This window comes from Crocodylus siamensis, chromosome 2 (genome assembly GCF_052110815.1).
Source record: "Crocodylus siamensis isolate JL-2025a chromosome 2, ASM5211081v1, whole genome shotgun sequence".
Lineage (NCBI taxonomy): Eukaryota > Metazoa > Chordata > Crocodylia > Crocodylidae > Crocodylus > Crocodylus siamensis.
In genome coordinates, this window is record NC_143396.1 from 99,555,496 (window position 1) to 99,581,370 (window position 25,875).

Here is a 25,875-nt window from a genome sequence, read left to right on the forward strand (position 1 = left end):
GACTAATTAGGAGCCACTATCTTGGAGACTTTTCAATTGCCTTCACTTACACAGAAACTTTTCTTGATTTCTTGTCTTCTCCTAGTTATCTGACCAGCAAGGAGCAATGAAACGGAGCTTTCCAGTCAAATTCTTCTATTGGCTGCAGACAGAGTGGAATTATGACCAGAGGTGATAATGAAACTGCTTACCAATTTACCACATAGAGAACTTTGCATTGTGTCTTTATATAATACCTGTATTACAGATAGCATGTCTGAATGTGGGTAATTTAGTGTAAATGCATGTGCTTATGGAACTGTGAATGACAGAGTTTAGAACCATTTTATTAGTTTTCCAGCAATTCTAGACATGGACGTCAATCCCCAATATTCTGGTTCATTTAGAAAATCTATTTGGTTACATGTCACTGCTGTCTAGTTGATATTCTACCAGTAGTTCTTATCTGTTCTCATTTATGTTTTATTTTTCAAATTTCATTTACACTGTGTGTCTATTACAACATTTCCATTGCTTCTCAATACCAGTGCACTTAATGATATTGAAATGTCACTTTAAATAGACCTGTGGGCTGACAATATTTGTTAAACCCCATATTTATTTTTAGTGCATAGTAATGAATCTGTGTTTCTATTTTTCATCGGAAGTATGTGAACAAGTGATGTATTATAAAATGAATTGTGTTGTTAAAAAGGTTCCAAGTCTTCTTTTTAGGGCCTTATTTAAATCACAGGCCCAGCTCACTATTATAGCCTGATTATGTTGGGGGTTGGCATTTTTGTGCCCAGATCATGGCAAACCTGCCCCCCCCGCCCCACACACACACACACACACACACACACACACACAGGCACCCTGATTCCTTCTGTTTGCTGATGGCTGCTGCAGGCTGGGGAAAGTATTCCTCAGCCGGCAGCAAAAGCCTGGCAGCCTACAGGAGAGAAGGGGTTGCAAAAGGGAGTGAACTTGGGGATGGATTGGCGGAGGGAGGCTGTTTTCTCTCCACTTGTATTCTCTGTCTCCCCAGCGCCCCAGTTTTCATGCCCGGAGAAGCAAACAGCACACTCCACCCCCCGACCTGCTGCCAGGGCTGTCTGCCAAAGGAGTACCTAGGCACCCCCAATCTATACCCCGCACCCAATTTTCCCACCTGGAGCAAACAGCCCCTCCCCTATTTATCCTTAAGCTCTCTCCCTTTTGCATCCCTTCCCCCTCCCCTGGGCTGCTAGACTTTGCTGCTAGCTGGGGAATGCTTTCCACCAGCCTGCAGCAGTCATCTTGTTGCAATGAAATGCCACAATATGGCTACTTGCTGGGGGACTACCCAATAAGCAGCCATACTGTGGCACTTCATTGTAAATCACATTTTTCATGAAAATCACTTCATTTCATGATTTTCATAAAAAAAAAATCATGATTTAAACCAGGCCCTATTTACTTTATGGTAGACACAAGCTTTACTGAGACAGGATAATAATGAGTCCAAAGGTTTGTTGGATTTTCTAACATAATATTTATATAGGTTTTAACAAGATGATTCAAATTTACAAAAGAGGGAGAGGAAATAAGATGACACATTATAAAAATTACATCGTGGACTAGCACTCTCTCTCATATAAATGATGCTTCTAACTCCCCCTGCTCACCCAAATACACGCTTTTTTTCCTCTTTCTTCCTTTATCACCGATCATGCATTGCTCATGAGTTGTGTATGAGTTCTTAAAATTAATTTTGTGCTGCAGATATGTGGTGGAGCTGTAGTTTGGGAATATGAAGACAATAGAACAGGCAGGACGTTGAGGGAGTTATACCAGCTTCTACTGGTAAATGGGGATCAACTCCTGCTTGGAAGAACCAGCTATCAGAAACACAGTGTAGCTTGTTCTGCCTGTGCAGTCACAGCCAGGTTTTAGGTTTTTCAGGGAGACTAGTAGCAGGAGTGACAATGGTTTGGTTGTTTCTGGTGTACCTTGTTCTGGAATTTGTGATGTGGGTACTGGTCTATAAGGAACTAGACTGAAACCGTTGACTTATCTCTTTTCTGAGGAACAGTTAAACTGCATAGCAATTTACCACATAGAGGGTTTAATGTAGTGTATTATGTAATGACTTGTGGGCAACACTTGCTTCCCATGGTCTGAAATAACCTGCAATTGATGACCTTTCAGGCATACTGCAGATTTAACAACCCTGTTTAACAGGTTACGGACAGAAAGCAGATAGTATGTTCCTGACCACGTGTTTTATTTCTGAAGCTTTTCCAATTTTCTTTTCTTTCCTTTCATGGGCTGGATACAGCCAATTTTGATTTTCTTTTCATTATTTAAAGCTGCTGGCTGGTACAGGTAATTGATGTGCATATTAGTATTTATGTTGCTGGCCAGCTGCAGTTGTAAATCTAATTATTGTTTGAGCTTGGACCTTTTTACCCGAGAGTTCTTTTTTCAATGGTAAATCTAAATAAACAATCTAGAATGAATCTGAAGCAGTGGCCTAGAGAGGAAAGGCTTTGCAACCCATTATCAATCCTGTGAGCCTTTTACTCCCTTCAACTGTCATGTAATGTTTGTTTAACATAAAATCTCCATATAAAAAACCCAGGGCAGTAGCTATTCAACATTATGGCATTAAAATGTGAAGGTATAAAAGGATATCTCATTTTCACTAAGTGCATTTGGGACCTCAGGGCTCCCTTAACAACTAAATGCCATCAACAGTGGTTTGTAAAGGGTCAACAAAGAAAACAAAGTGCATGAATATGTATTTCAGTATGGGCTTGATCCAGCTCTATTTGAAGTCACTGGGGAGTTTTACCATTGCCCTCAAGGGAGATAAACTCCTTGTGGGAATTGGTGAAGGTTTCTCAGGCAGGTACTGCTGAGCAGGCATGCCATTGTGTGTTTTAGGATTTCAAGGCCAGGAGTGTGTCAATGTGAGAGATTTTCTATGCATAAATGAGCACATTGTTTTATGAGATTTCTATGCATGAATGACAGTTTCTGTGCTTGAATATGAACAAACATAATCCAGGGCCTGCAGTCATTCTCCCTGCAAAAAAAAGCCTAACCAAGGTTCTCAAATAAATGGAGTGTCAAAAAGATTACGTATTTAGCTTGCTAAATTTATTAATGGTGTTTCAGAGACAAAAACAAATTTGGTATTCCAAGCCCTGCTGGGTCTTTTTGAAGTTTACAGGAAGAGCAAAGAAAGACCACACTTAATGCAATCACACTGAAGTATGTAAATCAAGGGGGCAGTGGATGGTGACTCTAAATAACGAGTAATGAGAGTGGTACATATAGTTATTTGTAGTAAAATGCTTCTGTCTGATACATGTGCCAGTGGGTAGACTGAGGGTTGGAAGCGCTTAGGAGCCTATATGTAAGAGCGTCAGTGATGGATTGCAAATATTTTATGAGAGTAGAGTGAATATATTAGATGGAATTTGAGGGCTCCTACACATGTGCAGGGAGCCTTGTAATTACAGCGTATCATAATTACAATGTGTCAGGGCAGACTTGATTAATTGAGTCTGCTGGAGCGTGGTAATTACCACGTTCCAGCAGATTCCAGAGTCATGTGTATCAATGTCCCTGTACTAAAAAATGGTGCTAAACTAGCTTTAGTTTAAAGCCCCCCCCCACCATTTTTCAATTTAGAGATGCTGATACACATGACACGCTGGGGTGCTTTTAATTAGCATGGTTCTCAGAACTGTGCTAATGAAAGCACCTCTTCACCGCCCCCCAAAGCATGTCTATAAATATCCTAAGAAACCAGTGATTGAGCATAGCTTAACCTGTACACAAGGTCATGTTGTGTTCTTTGAGTGCTTTAATATAAAGACAAGCAGCCAGTGAACTTTTGAAACAAAAGGAATGCGATATTTATAATGGCCAAGCTATGAACAGGCATGTTTTTCTAGCAGCACCCTTCCTTCCCTGATCAATCATCTAACAGTTTTTGTTCTTGGTGACTGCAAGAAAAGCAAATCCTTGCCTTCCCCACCAAAATGAGATGTTTAACAGGAAACCCTACTTGCTACCACTCCAGTCCTCTCCCCTCTATTTGTTGCTATTTATGGCTTTACTGTAGACAGCCCTCATAGGGGATGTTGTATGATACGACTGTGCCTTCCCACTAGGAAATCCACATGACCTGTTAGCAGCTTAACTGGGTCCATGTGCAGTCACTTAATGGGACCAGTGGATAATGGCTAACAATGGCACCAGCTCTCCAGTGAAGACATGGCATGTGCCAGTAGAGTTTTTCTGTCAGCATAGTTATACGACTTCCATATACAACATTAAATCAACCATGTTTTCTTCTCTCTGCATATCTATGGGTATACAAGGAATTTTGCCAGAGTAGCTATATAAATTAGGGGTTATATTTTTTTACGTTCCTAAGTAACACCACTTTGTTCATTAAACCCTGTAGTACAAAACCAACCTTTATGGCCCAAGAGGTTTCCCAGGTGACGGGAGTCGCAGGAGGCAGGTAATTGATTGGTGGAACCCAGGACCAGATCCAAGGAGGGTGCAGCAGTGTGGTTGCACCCCCTTCCACCACTGTTGCTGCTGTTCCCGGCTGATCCAGGTGCAGAGGGAGCTCCAGAGCCACTCCTGCCCCAGACATGGGCTGCCAGTATGCAGAGTGCCAGGCTTAGCAGGGGACAGCAACAATAAGGCATAGGTTCCTCCTTCCAGTGCCTGCTCCCTGCTTGCCTCTCCCCTGCAGGTATCTCCCACTGGCTGGGAGCAAGGGCTAGAAGGAGGAACCTGTGCACTGCAGCCACTGTCCCTGGCTGACACAGGCATAGGGAGAGCCCAAGATCATCTTCTGACCCACTCCTACCCTACTCTGCAAGGAGCAGCTGTACTGGTAGCCAAACTCAGCTGGACACAACAACAGCACCACTCGGGTTCCTCCTTTCAGTGCCTGCTCTTGGCCAGCAAGGAGCCAGAGGGGGAAGAAAGGCAGGCAGAAGGCAGGAACTGGAAGGAGGAAACTGTACCACCACCACTATTCCTGGCTGATCCTGGGACCCCATGCAGCCACTTATCACATCTCCTGGGAGGAGTAGCTCTGTCCCACATGTCCCCAAGTCAGCTTAGGACAGCAGAAGTGGTATTGGCAGGAGGCAGGTCACCCCCCTTATGTGCCTGCTCCCTGCCCAGCTCAGTGGTGTCCCCCACCAACCCAGGGGCTCCAGCCACATTTCACTCACATCCCTCCTGTTCTGAGGAGCAGTGTACTACACCACCCTTTTAGTAAATCCTGGATCCGTCTATGGTGGAACCATGTTTGTTTCAGTGTCTGCAAAAACAGAAAAGCTGGGAAAGAAGCACCAACCACAGCTAGGAAACACACCATAGCCCTTAGAAAGAGTTAATGAAGCTTTGGGTTAAGTACTGGCTATGAGCAAGGAAACACTGTTCCTTGATTCCCCCTCTATTAAGGATAGTAAACAACTTGGCATGTTCTTTGTAAATAAATAGGATGGCAAGAATGATACCTGAGTCCATCACCAAACCACAAGGCACCAAATTTTGGCTCACTGCACATGTCAAAAAGAGTACCACTTCCCATCCTCATGTACCCCCTCTGTCTTTTGTTGCCTCCCCAGTCCATTCCTAAAACATAGCCACACTCAGGCCATACATCTGTACCCACAATAACAAAATTAATAGCATACGATGACAATAAACATGATTTCATAATAACTAATTTTAATAAACAGACATTAATAGTATTTGTACCTATTCCTCAGCTGCCATACAGTTTGTGCAAGACACAAGTTGCAAATGTTAAATTAAATGATCTTATTATAAGAATCAAAGCATCTTTGCCCTACTTAATTATTTTTTGCTTTTTGGGGGCAACATACTTGATGGATGGTGCTTTCCAGAATAGAAGCCAATTTTTAAAGATTTCAAGTTACAATACAGCAACTAGACATAAGTGCAAAAATTATAGATGCTATATTGTTATTACATTTCTCATCATGCATCATAAAAATGAATATTGTCAGTTCTGGTAATCTAATTGTAATACTCAAACTGGCAGAATACTAGACTGTGATTCATGTAACAGTATAAAATACAGACACAATAAATATGAAGTAAACGTCATCTTCTCGGTATAGCTACTCAATATATTATAATTCTCCAACATAAACCCACAGTATCATACTTTCTCCACATTTTTCTTCATTACCATTTATAATTATTCAAAATATTTATGATAATATAAAGCATTACTCAGTGTGGTAATGCCAGAGATATACATTAACACTAAATTTGGTTTTATACCCTAATTCTTTTTCGTTTTTAAGATAGATTTCTGTAATATTAGTTTAATTATTTGAATAGCTCAGTACCTTGAGCTCTTTCACATTCATTTACATATGAAATAAATATTAACTATGGATGCTATTCTTATTCTTGAATTATTTCTCTTTGTTAGAAAGTAGACTAACACTTCAGAAATGCCACAGACAAAAATCTAGGGCCTAATAATAAACTCACTGAATTCAATGGGTGGTTGCCAACTAACTCCATTTGGAACACATTTGGTTCATATATTACCTTTATTCCCCCCCTCTTTGGTTATCTATGCTGAAAGTTTATGATATTAAGTAGACTGTAGTTTTCTGTGGAAGTTTCAGAGATGCAAGTGGCACAAATGATATTGCTGCTCATTAAATGGTAGACAGTGTCTATTAGGGCTGTGTGAAGCTTCAGTCCCTGATTCAATTAGGCAGAGATTTGGCCTGATTCGGTGGCTGGCTCTCCGAATCTGAATCAAATCAGGAAACCCTTTAATCTCTCCGAATCAAATCAGAACCCTCCGAATTGATTCAGAAAGGTTCAGCAATTTGGACATAGATACAGCTTTAAATGTTTTTTCTACATACCTCTAGGTACCAGGCGGCTTGTTAATGCCGCAGTGGTGGGGCAGATGGAGTGTCCCACAGAAACAGGGGGGGCTCCCCAGCACATTCGGTAGTGGACCAGAAGCACTTCCACTTCAATTCCAGGTCCACCAGGGAGTGTGCTGGGGGCTCCCCTGTGTCCCCCTGGCTTGGTGATTGGTGCCTCCTGGATCTGGGGAGATACCCGGGGTCCCCCCGTGGCTGATCACCAAGCTGGGGGGAGGGGGGTTGGGGGGGACTCAGAAGTGGACCAGAAGTGATTCCGGTCCACTTCAGGGTTTGCTGCCAAGCATACGGGCAGGCCCCCAACACTCCTGTGGGACACTCCATCCACCCCACCATCACAGTATTCATGAGCCACACCTGTTACCTTGAGGTATGTAGAAAAAAGATTTAAAGTTGTATCTATGCCCAAATAACTGATTCTCTGAATCGGCATCAAAAATTTTCAGATTTTGATTCAGCTGAATTGAATCGGGGACAGTGATCCAAATCAATTAATCAATTCACTGTCCGCGATTTGGGCCAAATTCAAATCCCAAATGAACACAGCCCATTTTGCGTGGGCCTATCTTCTGTCTCTGGGGTGTGTGCAGTGACTATCACCAGCTAAAAGCAGAAGCACTGCCATAATTTTTATCCTGTCTATATGATTTAAAATGGCTAGATACTAGCATCAGCAACATTTTTGGAGTGGGGTAAGGGGGTGCCAGAGTGACGCAACTGCCACCACTGCCTTTCCCTAGCGCTCAACTGCAGTGTGGGAAAATCCCTTCTTCACCAGAGCCCATGCCACCCAACTAAGGCACAGTGCAGATAGAGCTCCCTCTCCACTAGAGCCCCGGGTGGCTGACCATGATGCACAGCAGGGAGAACTCACTGCTGTTGAATGCTGCCAAAGGCACAGCTCCATGGCAGGAGTACAAAGGCTCTGTGGGCCAAACCATAGGTTGCTGACACCTGGGCTAGTGCACTAGTGGTGAAATCCTGACACCACTAACAGTTTTGCCATTACTTCAGTGGATGCATGATTGCATTTGTTGTGTCCAAAAGATGTAGCTTAGAAATCATTCTAGACACATACATGAGCCTTATTAACCTGGTTTAATGCAATTTAAAGTTGCCCCAATAGAAACAATGAGGGCTTTTCCAGCATTCCCAGCCAGTTTCCACAGTGCTAGTGTTAATGCAGTTTTAACTTATATGGCCTAGTCATATTGCTAATATTATATAATTATAATTATCTATATTAGCCTAGTACCAGGAACTCTAGTCATGGACCATAACTCGTGTCACAGGCTTTGTACAGCTACAAAACCTTTCTTCCCTGAAAATCTTACAGTCTAAGGTAAGAGACAACTGATGGACATAGCCCGGCTAACAGGGAACTAGAAGGAAGCAAAGGCAGAATTGGTCCCTATGGTAAACAGTAGACTTGATTTATCAGTAGTCTCACGGTCAATGTGTTTTGTGGTCATGGTAAAGAGTTTTGAGAGAGGACAATAAGGTAGCTTGCTGATACCTACAGATTGCTAATCCTAACAATGAAGCATGCAAGAAGGCACCAGTGTGCTTGTCTGGATATTTAATAGGTGGACAGTGAGGCTGGGATCATGGGCGAAGTGGGAGATGCTGGATAAGAAGAGGATCAGATGTAGGACTTTGAAAGTCAAGGTAAGTATCACATATGATGGAGAAGGAAAAAACAGGAGAGAGACACACAGAGATGTGATATTGTCAAAGAGACAGGCTAGGACAGTTATCTCTGTAGCAGAGCTTTGACTGGATAGGAACAGAGAAAGACTGCATTTATCAAGATCGGAGAAAAAGGATGCTGCATTCACAAGATCATGACAGCCTGGATGCCAACACTTTTAGCTGTGTAGATGTACAGGAAAGGCCATATCATTCTGTTACTATTTAAGGAAAAAAGGCAAGGTTTGGAAATAAACAGGATGTGAGTACTTGATTTCATCAAGACATTGTTTATAAATTCGCTTTACCTTTATGCAAGTACAGCAGTCTTCAGTAAGATCAATAGTAGGGGAGGGAAAGAATGCCCTATGATGCCTATGCCATATTTTGTGTATGTAGCAAAATAGAACATGTCACAGAGATATATATTCAATTGTAGTAGTAGTTTATTTACAACTTTTGCCAAAATAATACAATAAAATGAACAAAAAAATTATATGTAATAAAATTTTAAAATAACATTTATATAATGTAATTTTTTTGCTCCACTATCCCCATATCCTGCCCTCACCACACCAGGTGTTATGAGTTTACTTGCATCAGTTCTTGTCCATGGAACTTCAGCCCCCAGGTTACCTTGACCAGACTCTAGGGGTCTTGTTCCTCGCTTTCAGTCTCTTGCCCTGTGTGAGGGAGCGGCGGCCGTGAACCCCCTAGCGCCCCCCTACCGTCATGTTAGGGTGACGTAGCACCCTCAGAATCTCGCCCGCCACGACTTTGATGACATTATATATATTATGGAGGCTGCCAGTTCCCTAGTGGACGGTATTGGTGTTCCTGTCCCTATTCCAGACTGGGGTATCTATGCGCGTCCCGCCTTAAGGGCTATGCGTGCCTCCAAACCTCCCCCTTAGCACGCCCCAAGCCTCGCAGCTGTTCTGGGGGACGTTTGTGTAGTCCCTCGCCCCTCGGGGGCCCTCGTTCTCTCTCGGGCCCCGGGGCTCCTCGCCCCTGGCGCCCCCTTGGGCCGGGCTTCTATCACCAGCCTGCTTCCTGCACTGTGGGCCTGTCTTGCTGGCGCCCCGCTACTCGCTGGCGCCCCCTGGGTCCGGCTCCCCTAGCGCCGCCTAATACCGGCGCCCCCTGGGGCTGGCTCCCCTAGCGCCGCCTAATACCGGCGCCCCCTGGGGCCGGGTTCTCGCCAGCGCCTGGCTAATCGCCGGTTCCGCCTTGGGTCTGGAGCACTCTCGCCGCCCTCTCTACCGGCGCCCCTGGGCCGGCTCGCTCTCGCCGCCCTCTCTACCGGCGCCTTTGGGTGGCTCGATCCCTGGCTACTCTGCCCCTCTCTGGGGCCTCTACCGCGCTCTCTGCGCTTCGCCCCCTTTGGGGCCTCACCACTCTGGGGCCGACACGCCGCGCGCCCCGCCTCTGCCCCGCCCTGGGGCCTTGCCCTCTCTAGGGCCGGGGCCGCGCGCCCCGCCTCTGCCCCGCCCTGGGGCCTTGCCCTCTCTAGGGCCGGGGCCGCGCGCCCCGCCTCTGCCCCGCCCTGGGGCCTTGCCCTCTCTAGGGCCGGGGCCGCGCGCCCCGCCTCTGCCCCGCCCTGGGGCCTTGCCCTCTCTAGGGCCGGGGCCGCGCGCCCCGCCTCTGCCCCGCCCTGGGGCCTTGCCCTCTCTAGGGCCGGGGCCGCGCGCCCCGCCTCTGCCCCGCCCTGGGGCCTTGCCCTCTCTAGGGCCGGGGCCGCGCGCCCCGCCTCTGCCCCGCCCTGGGGCCTTGCCCTCTCTAGGGCCGGGGCCGCGCGCCCCGCCTCTGCCCCGCCCTGGGGCCTTGCCCTCTCTAGGGCCGGGGCCGCGCGCCCCGCCTCTGCCCCGCCCTGGGGCCTTGCCCTCTCTAGGGCCGGGGCCGCGCGCCTCACACTAGGGGCACAGGCGCTCGCCGCCGTGCCTGTCCCCTTGACCCTTCTCAGGGTCAAGTTGCCCCACCGGGCAACACCCCACCCTTATAGGCTGGGGTCCGCAATCTTGTACACCGCGCCTCCCTGGCGCAATACGGTTCCTCCCTGGCGCCGACAATACTGCCCCTGGCACTGTGCCCCTACTGGGCACTGGGAACCCCCAAGCTGTGGGGGAGCTCCCGTGAGGCCTCCTCGCTCCCCTACAGCCTCACCCGGTCCTCCGGTGCAAACTGCAACATAACCTCAAGCCATCTGGCTGCAACATAAACGCAGAGGCTCCATACGCCTATCCATACGCCCCCTGCCAGGGCTCTCAGTCCTACCTCCCGTCAGGGTGATCCGGTTCCCCGCATCATCGCAGCCTGTTAGTGGGGTAAGGCTGCAACCACCAACTCAGGCCACTCAGCTCGAGCCGCAGACCTCCTGCTCCTGCAGCAGCCAGAAGGGAACTGTGAGTCAGGCTCCGGCCTAAGCTGTTTATAAAGGCCGGGCCCTGCCCCCTTCTGGCCATGTGACCCACCTGGTTGCCCTGGTAACCCGGCACCTGAGCTGCCTGGGTGATTGGCAGCTCTGCCAATCACCCTCACAATCACGGGGCACCTCCGTGGCTCCGTGACATACCCCCCCCCTTAAGTTCCCAACTCATCGGGGAGGGACTCCAGCCTCTCCACGAGATGTCCCATCGTTGGGGATGTTCCCATGGGGCTTCCCACAGCATCTAATTTGGGTGGCGGAGGTTTTAAGGCGCCCCCAACTCGCCTTTTACCCGGGGGTGCATCACGTGGGATTTACTGGGGTTTACCCGCCACAGGTAGCCCCCCCACATTAGCAGCCCTCGGTAAATCCCCTACCTTGTCAGCTGCTCTTCGGCTCGCTCTCCGGGATTTCCACTCTCTGGTCCCCTTTCGGGTTTCTTCCAGCCTGATGTTTCGGCGGGCCGTTCGGCTCTTCTGTTGTGCCTGGGCATCCTGGAGTTTTCCCCAAATCTCCCACTGGCACCTTTGTGCCTTTTGGGCTTCCTGCTTACTCCAGAATTCGACCTTACCCTGGCCTGTGTATCTTCCTCCCACGCCCTTATAAATTTGGACCCAGGCCACTTTCCCCACTTTACTTTCTATGAGGTGCCTAAGTGTTCTCCACGTGACCTGTTGGGGTATCCCGGCCATATATAAGTAGGGCCTCTTCTTCAGTCCTGGTCTACACCCCGCTGGGTGTCTATCCCTCTGCCCTTCTTGTCCTTGCGCTCCCTTTTCCCTTTGAGGCGGCCTGGCTCCCTTGGCTCTAGCTCTGATTTTATGCTCGCCTGGTTGGTTAAGAGCATCCCCTCGGGCACAGAGCGTGTCTGGCCCCCTGACCAGTTTTCCTAATTGTTGCTCTAACTGAGCTAGGCCCTGCAGGTGAAGTTCTTGCCACCGGGCCCACTTTGACTCCCAACATTCAAAGAGGTCCACCTGGATCTCCTTATGCGAAGCATCTTGCCGCCTGCTTAAGGGGTCCCCATCCTGGACCAGCCCTCCTGACTGTCCTGGTTCACTGTTACCCCCAGAATGGTCCTTATTTTCCCTTCTGGGAGATTTCCCCTTTACTGGCTCCTGGGTCTGTGCTGACTGGAGCTCCTCACCTTGGGCTCTATTTCATTTCAAGACCTCACTGAGGGCTTCTCTTTCCTGCGGCTGCCTTTTCATAGCCTCAAGTTCTTCCCCGTGGCTGTCCGCTCTCCTGGGGGTCGGCACCCCCCGATCCATCAGGTCTTTTCCTTTTATCTCCTCCTTTTGCTGGACCTGTACAAGTTCCCCGGTAGTTTGGCTGCCTACTTCGGAGAGATGCTGTTGGTCACCCTGGTATTGCTGTAACCCTTGCAGCCCTTCCTTCAGGGTTTGCAACTCTTGTAGCAGCTGCCCCTGTTCTGCTAGGAGGCCTGCTTCTCTATTCCGACTCTCCGCAAGGAGGGCCTCTCACGTTTTATTCTGGTCCCTCCATTGTTCTAGATTGCCCGAGCTTTCTAGGGTTTGTACCTCCTGGTCTCTCAGGTCCTTCCGTATCGTCTGGCTACCTGCCTCGACAACCTCCTGAGCGGCCTTATCCAGCCTCCGTAGCTCCTTCCCCAGGGCTTGTAGTTGCTGTTGCAGTTGCCCTTTCTCGGCCATAAGAGATGTTACCTTGACCTGGCTCTCCCCTAGGAGAGCTTCGAGTGCTGCTGTCTGCTCCTTGAGATGGTCTCTTTCTATCTGCAGACCCTGCACTTGTTCTCCTAGCTCCTCGGCCTGCTGGACCCTCTGGGCTTCTAGAGCCCGCTGGTCTTTAGCCTCCCTCAGCCACTGTACTCGTTGGTGCTGAAGGTTCTCTAATTGAGGCCCGGTTTGCCTCAGGGTCTTGATAAGGGCTTCCCTCTCTTGGAGTTCCTCCCGGACACCCCTTAGGTAGCCTTGTAGCAGCTCCTCTACAGCCTCTAACTCTTTTTGCAGGTTGCCTGAGCTCTCCCCGGTTTGCACTCCCTGTTCTACCCGGCTTTTCTCCTTCTTGTTCTTTTCCACCACAGCCTTCACCTTTGCATACTGCACCTCCCAGAGCCTTCTAGACTCCTCAAGTTGATCGCAGTTCTGGGTGATCTCTTCTTGGAACTAGTCTACCACACTTTCGGCTTTCAGGCCTCTCTCCCGCCAACTCTCCAAGTCCTCATGAAGGTCTTGGATCTGCTCCTCCCGAGCCTGGATCTCTCTCCGTAAGGTCGTAATCAGATCCCTGGACACCTCTAACTTTAGTTGTAACTTAGTTTTCGCCTTGGCCGGGGTTTCGCTGGCCTCAAGGGCCTGGTCCCTCCAGCGCCCCATTTCTGCCTGCATAACACCGAGCTGGTATTCCCGCTCTTGGCTCTTCTTTTTGAGCGCTATTCCTTGCTCTACTCTCTGCACCCTCTCCACCTCCTCCGCTAGGAAGCGTCTGATCTCTTTGGCCACCCCGCTCCTTTTGCCCGGCGACCATTGTCGCTCCAGGGCGGCAGCTCTGGCCTCTGCACTTTCTCTCCAGATGTTGGCTACATCTAGTTCCTGTCTGAGCTGGAGCAATTGTTCCTCCAGCTCCTCACACCTCAGTCTGCTCATGAGGTCTTCCATATTCTCCCCAAGCCCCTCTAGGGCCTTTACTTCCTCTGTCTCACGCATGTGCCCTGCTGTCTCGGCACCATACGCGGAGTAATGGGCATCCATGCCCCAACAATGTCCAAGCCCCTCTAGGGCCGTTACTTCCTCTGTCTCACGTAGGTGCCCTACTGTCTCGGCACCATACGCGGAGTAATGGGCATCCATGCCCCAACAATGTCCAAGCCCCTCTAATCGGCTGGGTTCGCTTTTCCCTGTCTGGGTTCACGGGTTTTACCCCGTGCACGGCCGGTGTTCCCGGCCAATGCACCAGTTGTGAGGGAGCGGCGGCTAGGGGCGGCCATGAACCCCCTAGCGCCCCCCTACTGTCACGTTAGGGTGACGTAGCACCCTCAGAATCTCGCCCGCCACGACTTTGATGACATATATATATTATGGAGGCTGCCAGTTCCCTAGTGGACGGTATTGGTGTTCCTGTCCCTATTCCAGACTGGGGTATCTATGCGCGTCCCGCCTTAAGGGCTATGCGTGCCTCCAAACCTTCCCCTTAGCACGCCCCAAGCCTCGCAGCTGTTCTGGGGGACGTTTGTGTAGTCTCTCGGGCCCCGGGGCCCCCTCTCGGGCCCCGGGGCCCCCTCGCCCCCCTCTCGGGCCCCGGGGCCCCCTCTCGGCCCCCTCGCCCCCTCTCGGCCCCTCTCGGGCCCCTCGCCCCCTCTCGGCCCCTCTCGGGCCCTCGGGCCCCGGGGCCCCCTCTCGGGCCCCTCGCCCCCTCTCGGGCCCCTCGCCCCCCCTCGGGCCCCGGGGCCCCCCGCCCCCTCTCGGGGCCCCCCTCGGGCCCCGGGGCCCCCCGCCCCCTCTCGGGGCCCCCCTCGGGCCCCGGGGCCCCCCGCCCCCTCTCGGGGCCCCCCTCGGGCCCCGGGGCCCCCCGCCCCCTCTCGGGGCCCCCCTCGGGCCCCGGGGCCCCCCGCCCCCTCTCGGGGCCCCCCTCGGGCCCCTCTCGGGGCCCCCCTCGGGCCCCGGGGCCCCCCGCCCCCTCTCGGGCCCCTCTCGGGGCCCCCCTCGGGCCCCGGGGCCCCCCGCCCCCTCTCGGGCCCCTCTCGGGCCCCTCTCGGGCCCCGGGGCCCCCCGCCCCCTCTCGGGCCCCTCTCGGGGCCCCCCTCGGGCCCCGGGGCCCCCCGCCCCCTCTCGGGCCCCTCTCGGGGCCCCCCTCGGGCCCCGGGGCCCCCCGCCCCCTCTCGGGCCCCTCTCGGGCCCCTCTCGGGGCCCCCCTCGGGCCCCGGGGCCCCCCGCCCCCTCTCGGGCCCCCCTCGGGCCCCCCTCGGGCCCCGGGGCCCCCCGCCCCCTCTCGGGCCCCTCTCGGGCCCCCCTCGGGCCCCGGGGCCCCCCGCCCCCTCTCGGGCCCCTCTCGGGCCCCCCTCGGGCCCCGGGGCCCCCCGCCCCCTCTCGGGCCCCTCTCGGGCCCCCCTCGGGCCCCGGGGCCCCCCGCCCCCTCTCGGGCCCCTCTCGGGCCCCCCTCGGGCCCCGGGGCCCCCCGCCCCCTCTCGGGCCCCCCTCGGGCCCCGGGGCCCCCCGCCCCCCTCTCGGGCCCCCCTCGGGCCCCGGGGCCCCCCGCCCCCTCTCGGGCCCCTCTCGGGCCCCCCTCGGGCCCCGGGGCCCCCCGCCCCCTCTCGGGCCCCTCTCGGGCCCCCCTCGGGCCCCGGGGCCCCCCGCCCCCTCTCGGGCCCCTCTCGGGCCCCCCTCGGGCCCCGGGGCCCCCCGCCCCCTCTCGGGCCCCTCTCGGGCCCCGGGGCCCCCTCGCCCCCTCTCGGGCCCCGGGGCCCCCTCGCCCCCTCTCGGGCCCCTCTCGGGCCCCGGGCCCCCTCTCGGGCCCCGGGCCCCCTCGCCCCCTCCCGGGCCCCGGGCCCCCTCCCGGGCCCCGGGGCCCCGGGCCCCCTCCCGGGCCCCGGGCCCCCTCCCGGGCCCCGGGGCCCCGGGCCCCCTCCCGGGCCCCGGGGCCCCGGGCCCCCTCCCGGGCCCCGGGCCCCCTCCCGGGCCCCGGGGCCCCGGGCCCCCTCCCGGGCCCCGGGCCCCCTCCCGGGCCCCGGGGCCCCGGGCCCCCTCCCGGGCCCCGGGGCCCCCTCGCCCCCTCCCGGGCCCCGGGGCCCCCTCGCCCCCTCTCGGGCCCCTCTCGGGCCCCGGGGCCCCCCGCCCCCTCTCGGGCCCCTCTCGGGCCCCGGGGCCCCCTCTCGGGCCCCTCCGCCCCCCTCTGGGGCCCCCTCTCGGGCCCCGGGGTCCCTCGCCCCCACCCGGGGCCCCCTCGCCCCCACCCGGGGCCCCCTCTCGGGCCCCGGGGTCCCTCGCCCCCACCCGGGGCCCCCTCGCCCCCCTCTGGGGCCCCGGGGCCCCCTCGCGGGCCCCCTCGCCCCCACCCGGGGCCCCCTCGCCCCCCTCTGGGGCCCCGGGGCCCCCTCGCGGGCCCCCTCGCCCCGTCGCGGGCCCCTCTAGGGCCGACACCGCGCACCTCACGCTAGGGGCACAGGCGCTCACCGCCGTGCCTGTCCCCTTGACCCTTCTCAGGGTCAAGTTGCCCCACCGGGCAACACCCCACCCTTATGGGCTGGGGTCCGCAACCTTGTACACCGCGTCTCCCTGGCGCAATACGGTGCCTCCCTGGCGCCGACAATACTGCCCCTGGCACTGTGCCCCTACTGGGCACTGGGAACCCCCAAGCTGTGGGGGAGCTCCCGTGAGGCCTCCTCGCTCCCCTACAGCCTCACCCGGTCCTCCGGTGCAAACTGCAACATAACCTCAAGCCATCTGGCTGCAACATAAACGCAGAGGCTCCATACACCTATCCATAACTCCAAGCCCTGCCAGGGCTCTCAGTCCTACCTCCCGTCAGGGTGATCCGGTTCCCCGCATCATCGCAGCCTGTTAGTGGGGTAAGGCTGCAACCACCAACTCAGGCCACTCAGCTCAAGCCGCAGACCACCTCCACCTCCACCTCCACCTCCACCTCCTCCTCCTCCTCCTCCTCCTCCTCCTCCTCCTCCTGCTCCTGCAGCAGCCAGAAGGGAACTGTGAGTCAGGCTCCGGCCTAAACTGTTTATAAAGGCTGGGCCCTGCCCCCTTCTGGCCATGTGACCCACCTGGTTGCCCTGGTAACCCGGCACCTGAGCTGCCTGGGTGATTGGCAGCTCTGCCAATCACCCTCACAATCACGGGGCACCTCCATGGCTCCGTGACACCCTGTTTTCCCCAACATGGGTCCCAAGCCAGCCATCCCAGAGTTCACCCCAGCCCTTATTGTTCAGGGCTGGGTTATATGGGGACAACGCCCCAGACTCACTCAAACATGCATCTCTATCTCTTCTATCTCCCAGGTCCCTGGAGCAGCTGCCCACACCCACCGGAATCAGACTCACCTGCTGGGACACTGCAGCTGCCTCATCTCCCTGTCTCCGCAGGTTTGTAAATCTTCGGGACTCTTCCCCAAGTCCCCTGGGTCGATTCCCTCATTGTTGGCTCCCCGTCTCCCCATGCTCCTTTGGGGTCCTGTCCATACTGTCTGCTCTTGCAGATCCATGTCAGCTGTTTGCTCAGCATCTCTTTAAATTCCCGCTCCGATGAGCTGAGTTTGCTGCGGCAGCATCCCATTTGCTGCCTTCCCAGCTCTCGCACCTGATCAGGCTAATTACCATCCAGGTCCCCCGTGCAGTTCCTTCCCTACCTGGGTTTGCTGTGCCTCTTCTCCCTGCCCAGGCCCACTCCAGTAATTTGTTCTTTTTCCTTTGTTCTTTTGAGGTTTCATAGCAGGGCAGGTTTACTGCCCTGTCACACACCTCCCCCATAATGGAAACCCCTCCTGTGTAGTCCTTGTCACCATTTTACCATCATTTTCATTCTCTTTGTCCATTTCCATTGCCATTGGTTGTCTGTCATCTGTCAGTCATGAGAGGAAGTCAGTTGCGATATTTAGCCACCCTAGTTGGTTTTCTATAGCAAAACAAAAAGGTTGTAGGGCCAAGGCCCATCTCATCAGCCTAGGATTTTCGGCTTTAGACATTTTCAGCCAACGAAGTGGTGCATGATTTGTAATCAAAGTAAATTTCCTTCCATAAAGATAATAGCAAAAGAACTTGACTCCCCATTTTATCACTAAACATTCCTGTTCTTTTGTCAAATATTAGATCTCGGCCCTGGACAGTTTCCTGCTCATTAAACGCAATTGGTCGCTCTTCCCCCGACCCATTGGGTCAAGACGGCCCCCAAGGTGATGGCCAGTGCGTCTGTGTGTAATCAGAACATTTGTTCAAAGTCAGGCAGATACAACACTGGGTTGTGGCATAGGGCAGCCTTCACTTTTGTGAATGCTTTTTGGGTTTCTGGAGAACGTTCCGCCCGGACCCCTTTCTGTCAAATGAGCTGCCAACCCTGAAAATCAGGGTAGAAATCTCTGATAATTCACTGGTCCTTGGAAGGTGCATAGCTTTTTCTTGGTTTGCAGTTGCCAATGGATCACCTCCACTTTATCAGCTAGCAGGGCTATTCTCCCAAACCCTACCTTAAAACCTAGATATTCTGTTTCTATCTGCCCCAGGGCACATTTTTTGGGGGGTTGGCCATTAATCCATTCCTCTTCAGTTCTGCCAGGATCACCCTCACATGGTGTATATGTTGATCCCATGTCCCCAGAAAGATTACTATATCATCAGTATATGCCAGCGCATATTCTTAATGAGCTACAAAGATCTTGTCCATTAACCTTTGAAACAAGGTGGCTGCCCCATGTAGATTGAAGGGAAGGCATGTGAACTGGTGTAGGCCCCAGGGTGTTCCGCATGCAGTTTTCACTTTGTCCTTGGGCGCCATGGGGATCTGCCGGTAGCCTTTTGTCAAATCTGGTGTTGAAATTAACTCAGCCTGCCCTATATTTTAACATTTCTTTGATGTTTTGCATTGGGAAGGCATCAAACGAGGAGATGATGTTTACCTTCTTAAAACTGACGCAGAGCCAGATGGCCCTGTCCTGTTTTGGTACCAACCCAAGGGGGCTTCTCCGTGGGCTTTGTGATTCCTCGATGATACGCCATGCTAGCATTTGTTCTAATTCATACTGCGCTGGGACATATAGGGCCTGAGGTAACCTCCTCCAATGTTCCCTCACCACTAGACCTGAGCTAGTTCTGATCCAGTGTTAGATCCCTTTTGCTTCACCTGGCACCTCGGTAAGTACATCTTCAAATCTTCTGGCTAACTGTTCTAGCTGTTCCTGCCCTCCTTGGGGTACCTGAGTCCTAATCATGGGGATGGGGTTACCCACTTCCTGGGAATTCCTTGTCTCTGGGGACCATTCTTCCTCTACCATTCTGGTGTCCATCAGGTACTTTTCCCACTGTTCCCATTTCTTTAGCAGATTCACATGGTAAATTTGTTTGGCCCTGTGCTACCTGGCCGGCCCACTTCATAGTTCATGGGACCCACCTTCCTCCATATCCTGAAGGGGCCCTGCCACTTGAAGACTAGTCTACTAGTGTGATCTGGCAGCATGCTAGGACCAAATCACCTTCCTTCAATTCCCTCGTTTGAATTCCCTGACCATACCTCTGTTTTTGGCTGGTTTGACTCTTCTGTAAATTTTTGCGGGCTATCTGTCTCACTTTTTCCAACTGTTCTTGCAGCTCTCTAACCTGATGCAAGTTCCATTCACCCCTGAGTTCACTTTCCTTCCAACCCTCACAAACAATGTCAAGCCCTGTGGCTTATGCCCATAAATCAGTTTAAAGGGGGAACAACTCAAGGACGGTTGGGGTACCTTCTGGACTGCAAACGTAAGAGTGGGGAGACATAGCTCCCACCTCTTAGTGTCTCCCTGGATATTTTTCTTGACCATAGTTTTCAATGTCTTGTTGAATCTCTCTGCAAAGCTTTTGAGGAGAGGACCGATACTATCTAAGGTGATCTTGTTGAAGGGTCGAGATACAATCTCTAAAGGCCCAATGAAGCCCGAGGAGGGAGACGGTCAGAGTACCACTGGCATTCTGGGCAGGAGTGGCAGAATTGTTCTACCTGCTTATGCAAGCCCAGCCAGTAGGCTCTTAACATAAGCCGTGCAATCATTTTGTCACAGCCCAAATGTTCCCGCAGAGGTAAAGCATGTGCTATCTGTATCAGATCTTTCTGGTATCAACAAGGTACTAAGATCTGGGAAATCTCTTCCCCAGCCATCTTCTCTCTATCAAGCCGGTAGAGAGTCCCTTACCTCGAAGTGAGGGTACCTCATCAGCAGCTCCGGTTGTTCTATCAGCCCCTCTTGTTTGGCGATATTTTCCTCAAACACCTGATGGAAGGTGGGTTCTGCCACTACTTCTTCTCTAAAGTTTTCCCCAATTATCTCCTTTAAGTCAATGTCGGGGTAGCTGCCCTCTTGGCCTTGGGGCATGACCTCCTCTCTGTGGAAGCCATCTTCTAATTCTTCAAGTTCCCCGTTCCTGGACTGCTCTCATCCCCTTCAGCCCCTGGCTTGGTCCAGATCCTCAAAAGTACAGCCAATCCTGCCCTAATAACATGCAACACAGTAGAATTTGAGTCAAACCCATTACATCTCTTTGGATCTGTTCATCATTATCAGTATTAGCCTTTGTCTGGGGTAGGTGTAGGATTCCCCGTGTATGCATACCATGCTTATATTCATAGATTCATAGATGCTAGGGTCAGAAGGGACCTCATCAGATCATCAAGTCTGACCCCCTGCCCTGGGCAGAAAAGAGTGATGGGATCAGATGATCCCAGCCAGATGCCTATCCAGCCTTCTCTTAAAGACCCCCAAGGTAGGGAAGAGCACCACCTCCCTTGGAAGCCCATTCCAAATTCTGACCACCCTTACCATGACCAAGTTATTCCTGATGTTCAGCCAAAATCTGCTTTCTGTCAGTTTGTGACCTTGTTCCTTGTTACCTCAGGAGGCGCCCTGGTGAACAGAGCATCTCCAATTCCTTGCTGTTTTCCCTAATTAATTTGTAGGTGGCCACAAGAACACCTCTCAGCCTTCTCTTTCAGAGGCTGAAGAGATCCAGGTCCCCTAGTCTCTCCTCATACGGCTTGGCCTGCAAACTCTTAACCATACGAGTGGCCCTTCTCTGGACCCTCTTTAGGTTATCCACATCCTTCTTGAAGTATGGCACCCAAAACTGGATGCAGTACTGTAGATGCGTCCACATTGTTCATAAACCAAAACTTTTCAATAAACTTATATAGAGATAGTAAAGAAATCTGCAACAAAAGTAATACATTCATTTTCTACCTTCCTCGTGGCAAGAAATGTATCTGCCAAGTCGTTGGACATTGGAGTCAGAAGCGGACTGGCTAAGTTCACTGATGATACCAAACTTTGTGGTAAAGCATCCACACCTGAGGACAGGAGGGAGATCGAGGCTGACCTTGACAGGCTCAGGAAGTGGGCGAATGAGAACATGTTGTTTTTTAACACTGGAAAATGCAAGGTTCTCCACCTTGGGAGGAAAAACCTCCACCATGCTTATAGGCTCAGCAATGCTATGCTGGCTAGCACTATGGATGAAAGGAACTTGGGTGTCATGACTGACCACAAGATGAACATGAGCCTTCAATGTGATGCTGCGGATAGTAAAGCAAGCAAAACGCTGGCTTGCATCCATAGATGCTTCTCAAGCAAATCCCGGGCCGCCATTCTCCCCTTGTACTCAGCCTTGGTGAGGCTGCAGTTGGAGTACTGTGTCCAGTTTTGGGCTCCACAATTCAAAAAGGATGTGGAGAAGCTTGAGAGAGTCCAGAGAAGAGCCACGCACATTATCAGAGGTCTGGAAAACAGACCTTATGATGAGAGGCTGAGACCTATGGGACTATTTAGCCTGGAAAAGCTTAGGCTCAGGGGTGATCTGATGGCCACCTATAAGTTTATCAGGGGTGACCACCAGGATCTGGGGGAACAAGGGATGACGAGGGGTTGAACGGTTATAAACTACTGCAAGACCGTTTCAGGCTGGACATAAGGAAGAATTTCTTTACTGTCCAAGCCCCCAAGGTCTGGAACAGCCTGCCATTGGAGGTGGTTGAAGCACCTACACTGAAGAACTTCAAGAGTAAATTGGATGCTTATCTTGCTGGGATCCTATGACCCCAGCTGATTTCCTGCCCCTTGGGCAGGGGGCTGGACTCATTGAACTTCTGAGATCCCTTCCAGCCCTAACGTCTATGAAATCTATGAAACATCTTCATTACTGATGTGGTCATTGGTATCAGAAATGTACTGGCCAAGTTCACCGATGACACCAAACAGGGTAAAGTGTCCACACCTGAGGACAGGAGGATGATCCAGGCTGACCTTGACAGGCTCAGGAAATTGGCAGACGAGAACCTGGTGGTGTTTACCACTGAAAAATGCAAGGTTCTCCACCTCAGGAAGAAAAACCTGCAGCATCCTTATAGGCTTGGCAGTGCTATGCTGGCTAGCACTAAGATGAAAGGGTCTTGGGGGTCATGATTGACCACAAGATGAACACGAGCCACCAATGTGATGTTGCAGCTGGTAAAGTGAACAGAACTCTGGCTTGCGTCTACATATGCTTCTAAAGCAAATCTCAGGATGTCATCCTCTTGCTGTACTTGGCCTTGGTGAGGCCGCAGCTGGAGTACTGCATCCAGTTTTGGGCTCCACAGTTCAAAAAGGATGTGGGGAAGCTTGAGAGAGTCCAGAGGAGAGCCACATACTTGATCAGAGGACAAGAGAACAGGCCTTATGAAGAGAGGCTGAGAGCCATGGGACTCTTCAACCTGAAAAAGTGCAGGCTCAGGGTTGACTTGGTGGCAGTCTATAAGTACATCAGGGGTGTGCATCAGGATCTGGCGGGACGCTCATTCACCAGAGCACCCCAAGGGATGACAAGGTCCAACAGTCACAAACTCCTCCCGGACGGTTTTGGCTGGATAAGGAAAAACTTCTGTGCTGTCTGAGTCTCCAAGGCCTGGAACAGACTCTTTCCACAGGTGGTGCAAGCACCTACTCTGGACTCCTTTTAAGAAATGTTTAGATGCTTATCTTGCTAGGATCCTTTGACCCTAGCTGACTGCCTGCCACTGGGGCAGGGGCTGGACTTTATGATCTTCCAAGGAACTACCCAAGGCTTGTTTTGATGTAGTGTTTACATTTTCTGGTTTCTAAAATAGAAAATAGATTCCAAGGTATTTAAAGAAGACACTACTTCTAATTTCTTTTCCTGTAAATACCAAACTCATTTCCTCCTTCTATTTCCAAAAAAAAATACCTTTGATTTAGCTGTGTTAATTTCCAAGGTGTTTGTGGTACGATACTCCTGAACAGCATCTAGTAACCTTTGGAGGCCTACTTGGGAATGTGACTTTAATAATGTGTCATCTGTATACAGCACTGGTTTTCAGCCTATGATCCATGGACCCCCAGGAGTCCACAGACTATGTCTGCGGAATCCATGAAAGTTGACTGTGATCAGTCAAAAGTACGCGAATTCCCACACTTACAATTCAAAGAGGTCCGCAACTCCTTTAGAAATTTCCAAAGGGGTCCACAAATAAAAAAAAAAGTTGAAAACCACTGGTACAGAGCAAGAAAGGGATTGGGTCATTTAGTATCATGGGTATGTGGAACTGATTCCCTGTTATCTCTTGGTTTAGATGATTCAGGAATAAATTACAAAGTAGCAGAGCAAGCAAACGTCCTTGTTGTACCCCTGTCTTAGTAGGGAAACTATTGGACAGGACATCACCTATCCCGTAATACATCTTAGATACTGTATTTGAATAGCAAATAATGATTAATTGTAAGAGAGCTTTATCCAATGATGTTATTGCCAGTTTCCTCCATAATTTTAATCTATAGAGTCAAAAGCTCCTCTTAGATCTATGAAGGCTACATACAAAGATTTTGTCTTTTTGCATATTCAGATGCTAAATAGTGCAGCAGTAAGCAATAGTCCATGCAAGAACAGCCTTCTCTGAAACCAGCCTTACCTTCTTCCAAAACATTATTTTCAGAAATTCATGTCTGTAAATGAAAAGTAAATGTTTCCTAAGTATTTTGGCAGAAATTCACATAAGACTACTGGGGTGATATGACACAGCATCTCTCTTTCTGATTACTATTTTTTAAAATTGGGACTATTATATTTTTATTCCAGTGCTGTGGATACATGCTTTTTGGTCAAAATTGGACACCACCAGCCAGTGAATTCCTTGAAGATTTCCTAGGGAAGAAAATCAAGGGTAGGAGCCTTTCCATTTTTCAGTAAGGATATATATATGATGTTACATGAGATTCAGATGTGAGAGAGTGATCTGCTTGTAGCTTAACATAAAATTTCCTTCAGCAAGAAGGCACCATTTCCTTTACCATATATGAGTAGTTTAACTTGTTATTTACAAAAAAGACCCATGTATTTTCAGGAATATACACATAAGGAATTAAGCTAAAAATTTGTTGTCCTTTTGGCTAAGTTGCCAAAAAACATTGGTTATCATTCTTTTCCCCCAAGGCTACCAGTTCCCCCACAAGACTCATTTGATATTGGTTCTTCTTTCTATTAAGTTTTTATAGACTATTTTAATCTTGATTAGTTGGAAGCTATCACCATCATTTTTAGACTTGTATTCCTCCAAAGCACATATTAAATCCTCTTTGGCTTTAAAGCAGTCCTCATCAAACCATGGTCACTGCCTATTCCCAACAACTGCAGACCAGAATGACTACACCCCAAAAATTTATCAACGAACAAATACCTTAATTACCTGAGGATACACACTTCTCACAAGACAACCACTCTCTCTCTAGTCTCTCAATTTTAATCCCCAAAGAAAATTTACATAACGCCTTTCCCAGGTAATCTCTCTACATTTTACCAGTTATATTATATCACCAGGTCAGCATTCCCCACTTTCCCTTCCCCACCTACTTGTCTCACACCCATGAGTGACTGGTGCCTTCTGAATCTGGGGAGGACACCTGCAGAAGCCGCCAACAGCAGCAGCCCTGTCGAGGGGGTGGGGCACCAGCCCTACCAACAGCATCAGTGTTGGCCGTCAGGAGGGGCACCAACCCTGTTGGGGGGGGCATGTGCACCCCCTACCATTCACCTATGCTCACACCTATTGTCTCCCATCGCCTCTGATCCTCACTGCCAGACATTTGTATTTTCACAGACCTGCATTTTGCATATTGGCTTTTATTCCATGCAGGAAAATGCAAAACAACAGCAGACTCTCTCTCTGCCTGAAAAGTGGTGTTTGTGCTCAAAAGCTTGAAAAGAACAATTTTTTCAACTATTTAGTTAGCCTAATAAAAGATATCATGTTTACCCAAGGAATATTGTCTGCCTATTCCCAGCAAAGACACTCAGTTTTGTGAGGGCATTTTCCAACTGTTAGACAGCTATTTCATATTAAGTAATTGCCTCTTGGGGTTCCTTTACTTTGAGAATATGAAATAAGTAGGCTGAGAAAGTATCTTGGAATAGAGTGACATATTTATCTCATAACTTATTACACTGAATTCTCTTTGTTTTATTGAGTACGTCTCATTTGGAGGCTAGTTATATTGTTTCTGGAGAAGGCTCCCCCTAAGATCCTAATGGAATTTTTAGAGAGGGAGGGAAATGGTCACTTTCAAAATGTGGTAAAATTTGATATATTCAGTTAGAGATGACAAGAACCATTATATTTCACTTTGAACTGTAGTCAGTAGCTCATTTTCCCAGCATGAATATTACCAGCTATGTCTGGTGTTCAACTACTCCAGATTTACATTAATGAAGCATTTTTGGCTTTGATGGAGTTACTCAGCTTCGACACGGTGAAAATGAGAATAAATCTCAAGCCTTATTTGTCTATTAATAAATAAAAGCTACAGGAGTTCTGTTGTGGAACAATGGTGACATCTTGTGGCCACAAGGCTTAACTTCTGTTAAGTTGGAAGGGTTTTTTCATATTCAAAGCAGCTCATCTGAATTTCAATTACATTCAAAACATTTTCAGTGCTGATTAGCAAGGCCTACCCTATTTTGGGGAAAAGCCATTTCATGTCAGTGGGCAGTAGTTTAAAAGGCTGATGGCATATTATTTAGACAGGTCTTTGATATAACTTCATTCACATTTCATTGTTCTTGCCTAAGATCAATAGAAACATTGCCCTTAAATTAAAAAATCTATT

The 25,875-nt window shown here is 50.8% G+C and overlaps 1 long non-coding RNA gene across 1 annotated transcript; it reads left to right on the plus strand.

Moving 5' to 3' along the window:
* The first annotated feature begins 83 nt into the window (after positions 1-83).
* Positions 84-23,937, plus strand: LOC149870558 (uncharacterized). The gene is made up of 3 exons (XR_016440460.1): positions 84-171; positions 17,045-17,128; positions 23,852-23,937. It is a non-coding gene; the product is annotated as an uncharacterized LOC149870558 (long non-coding RNA).
* Positions 23,938-25,875: the final 1,938 nt, after the last annotated feature.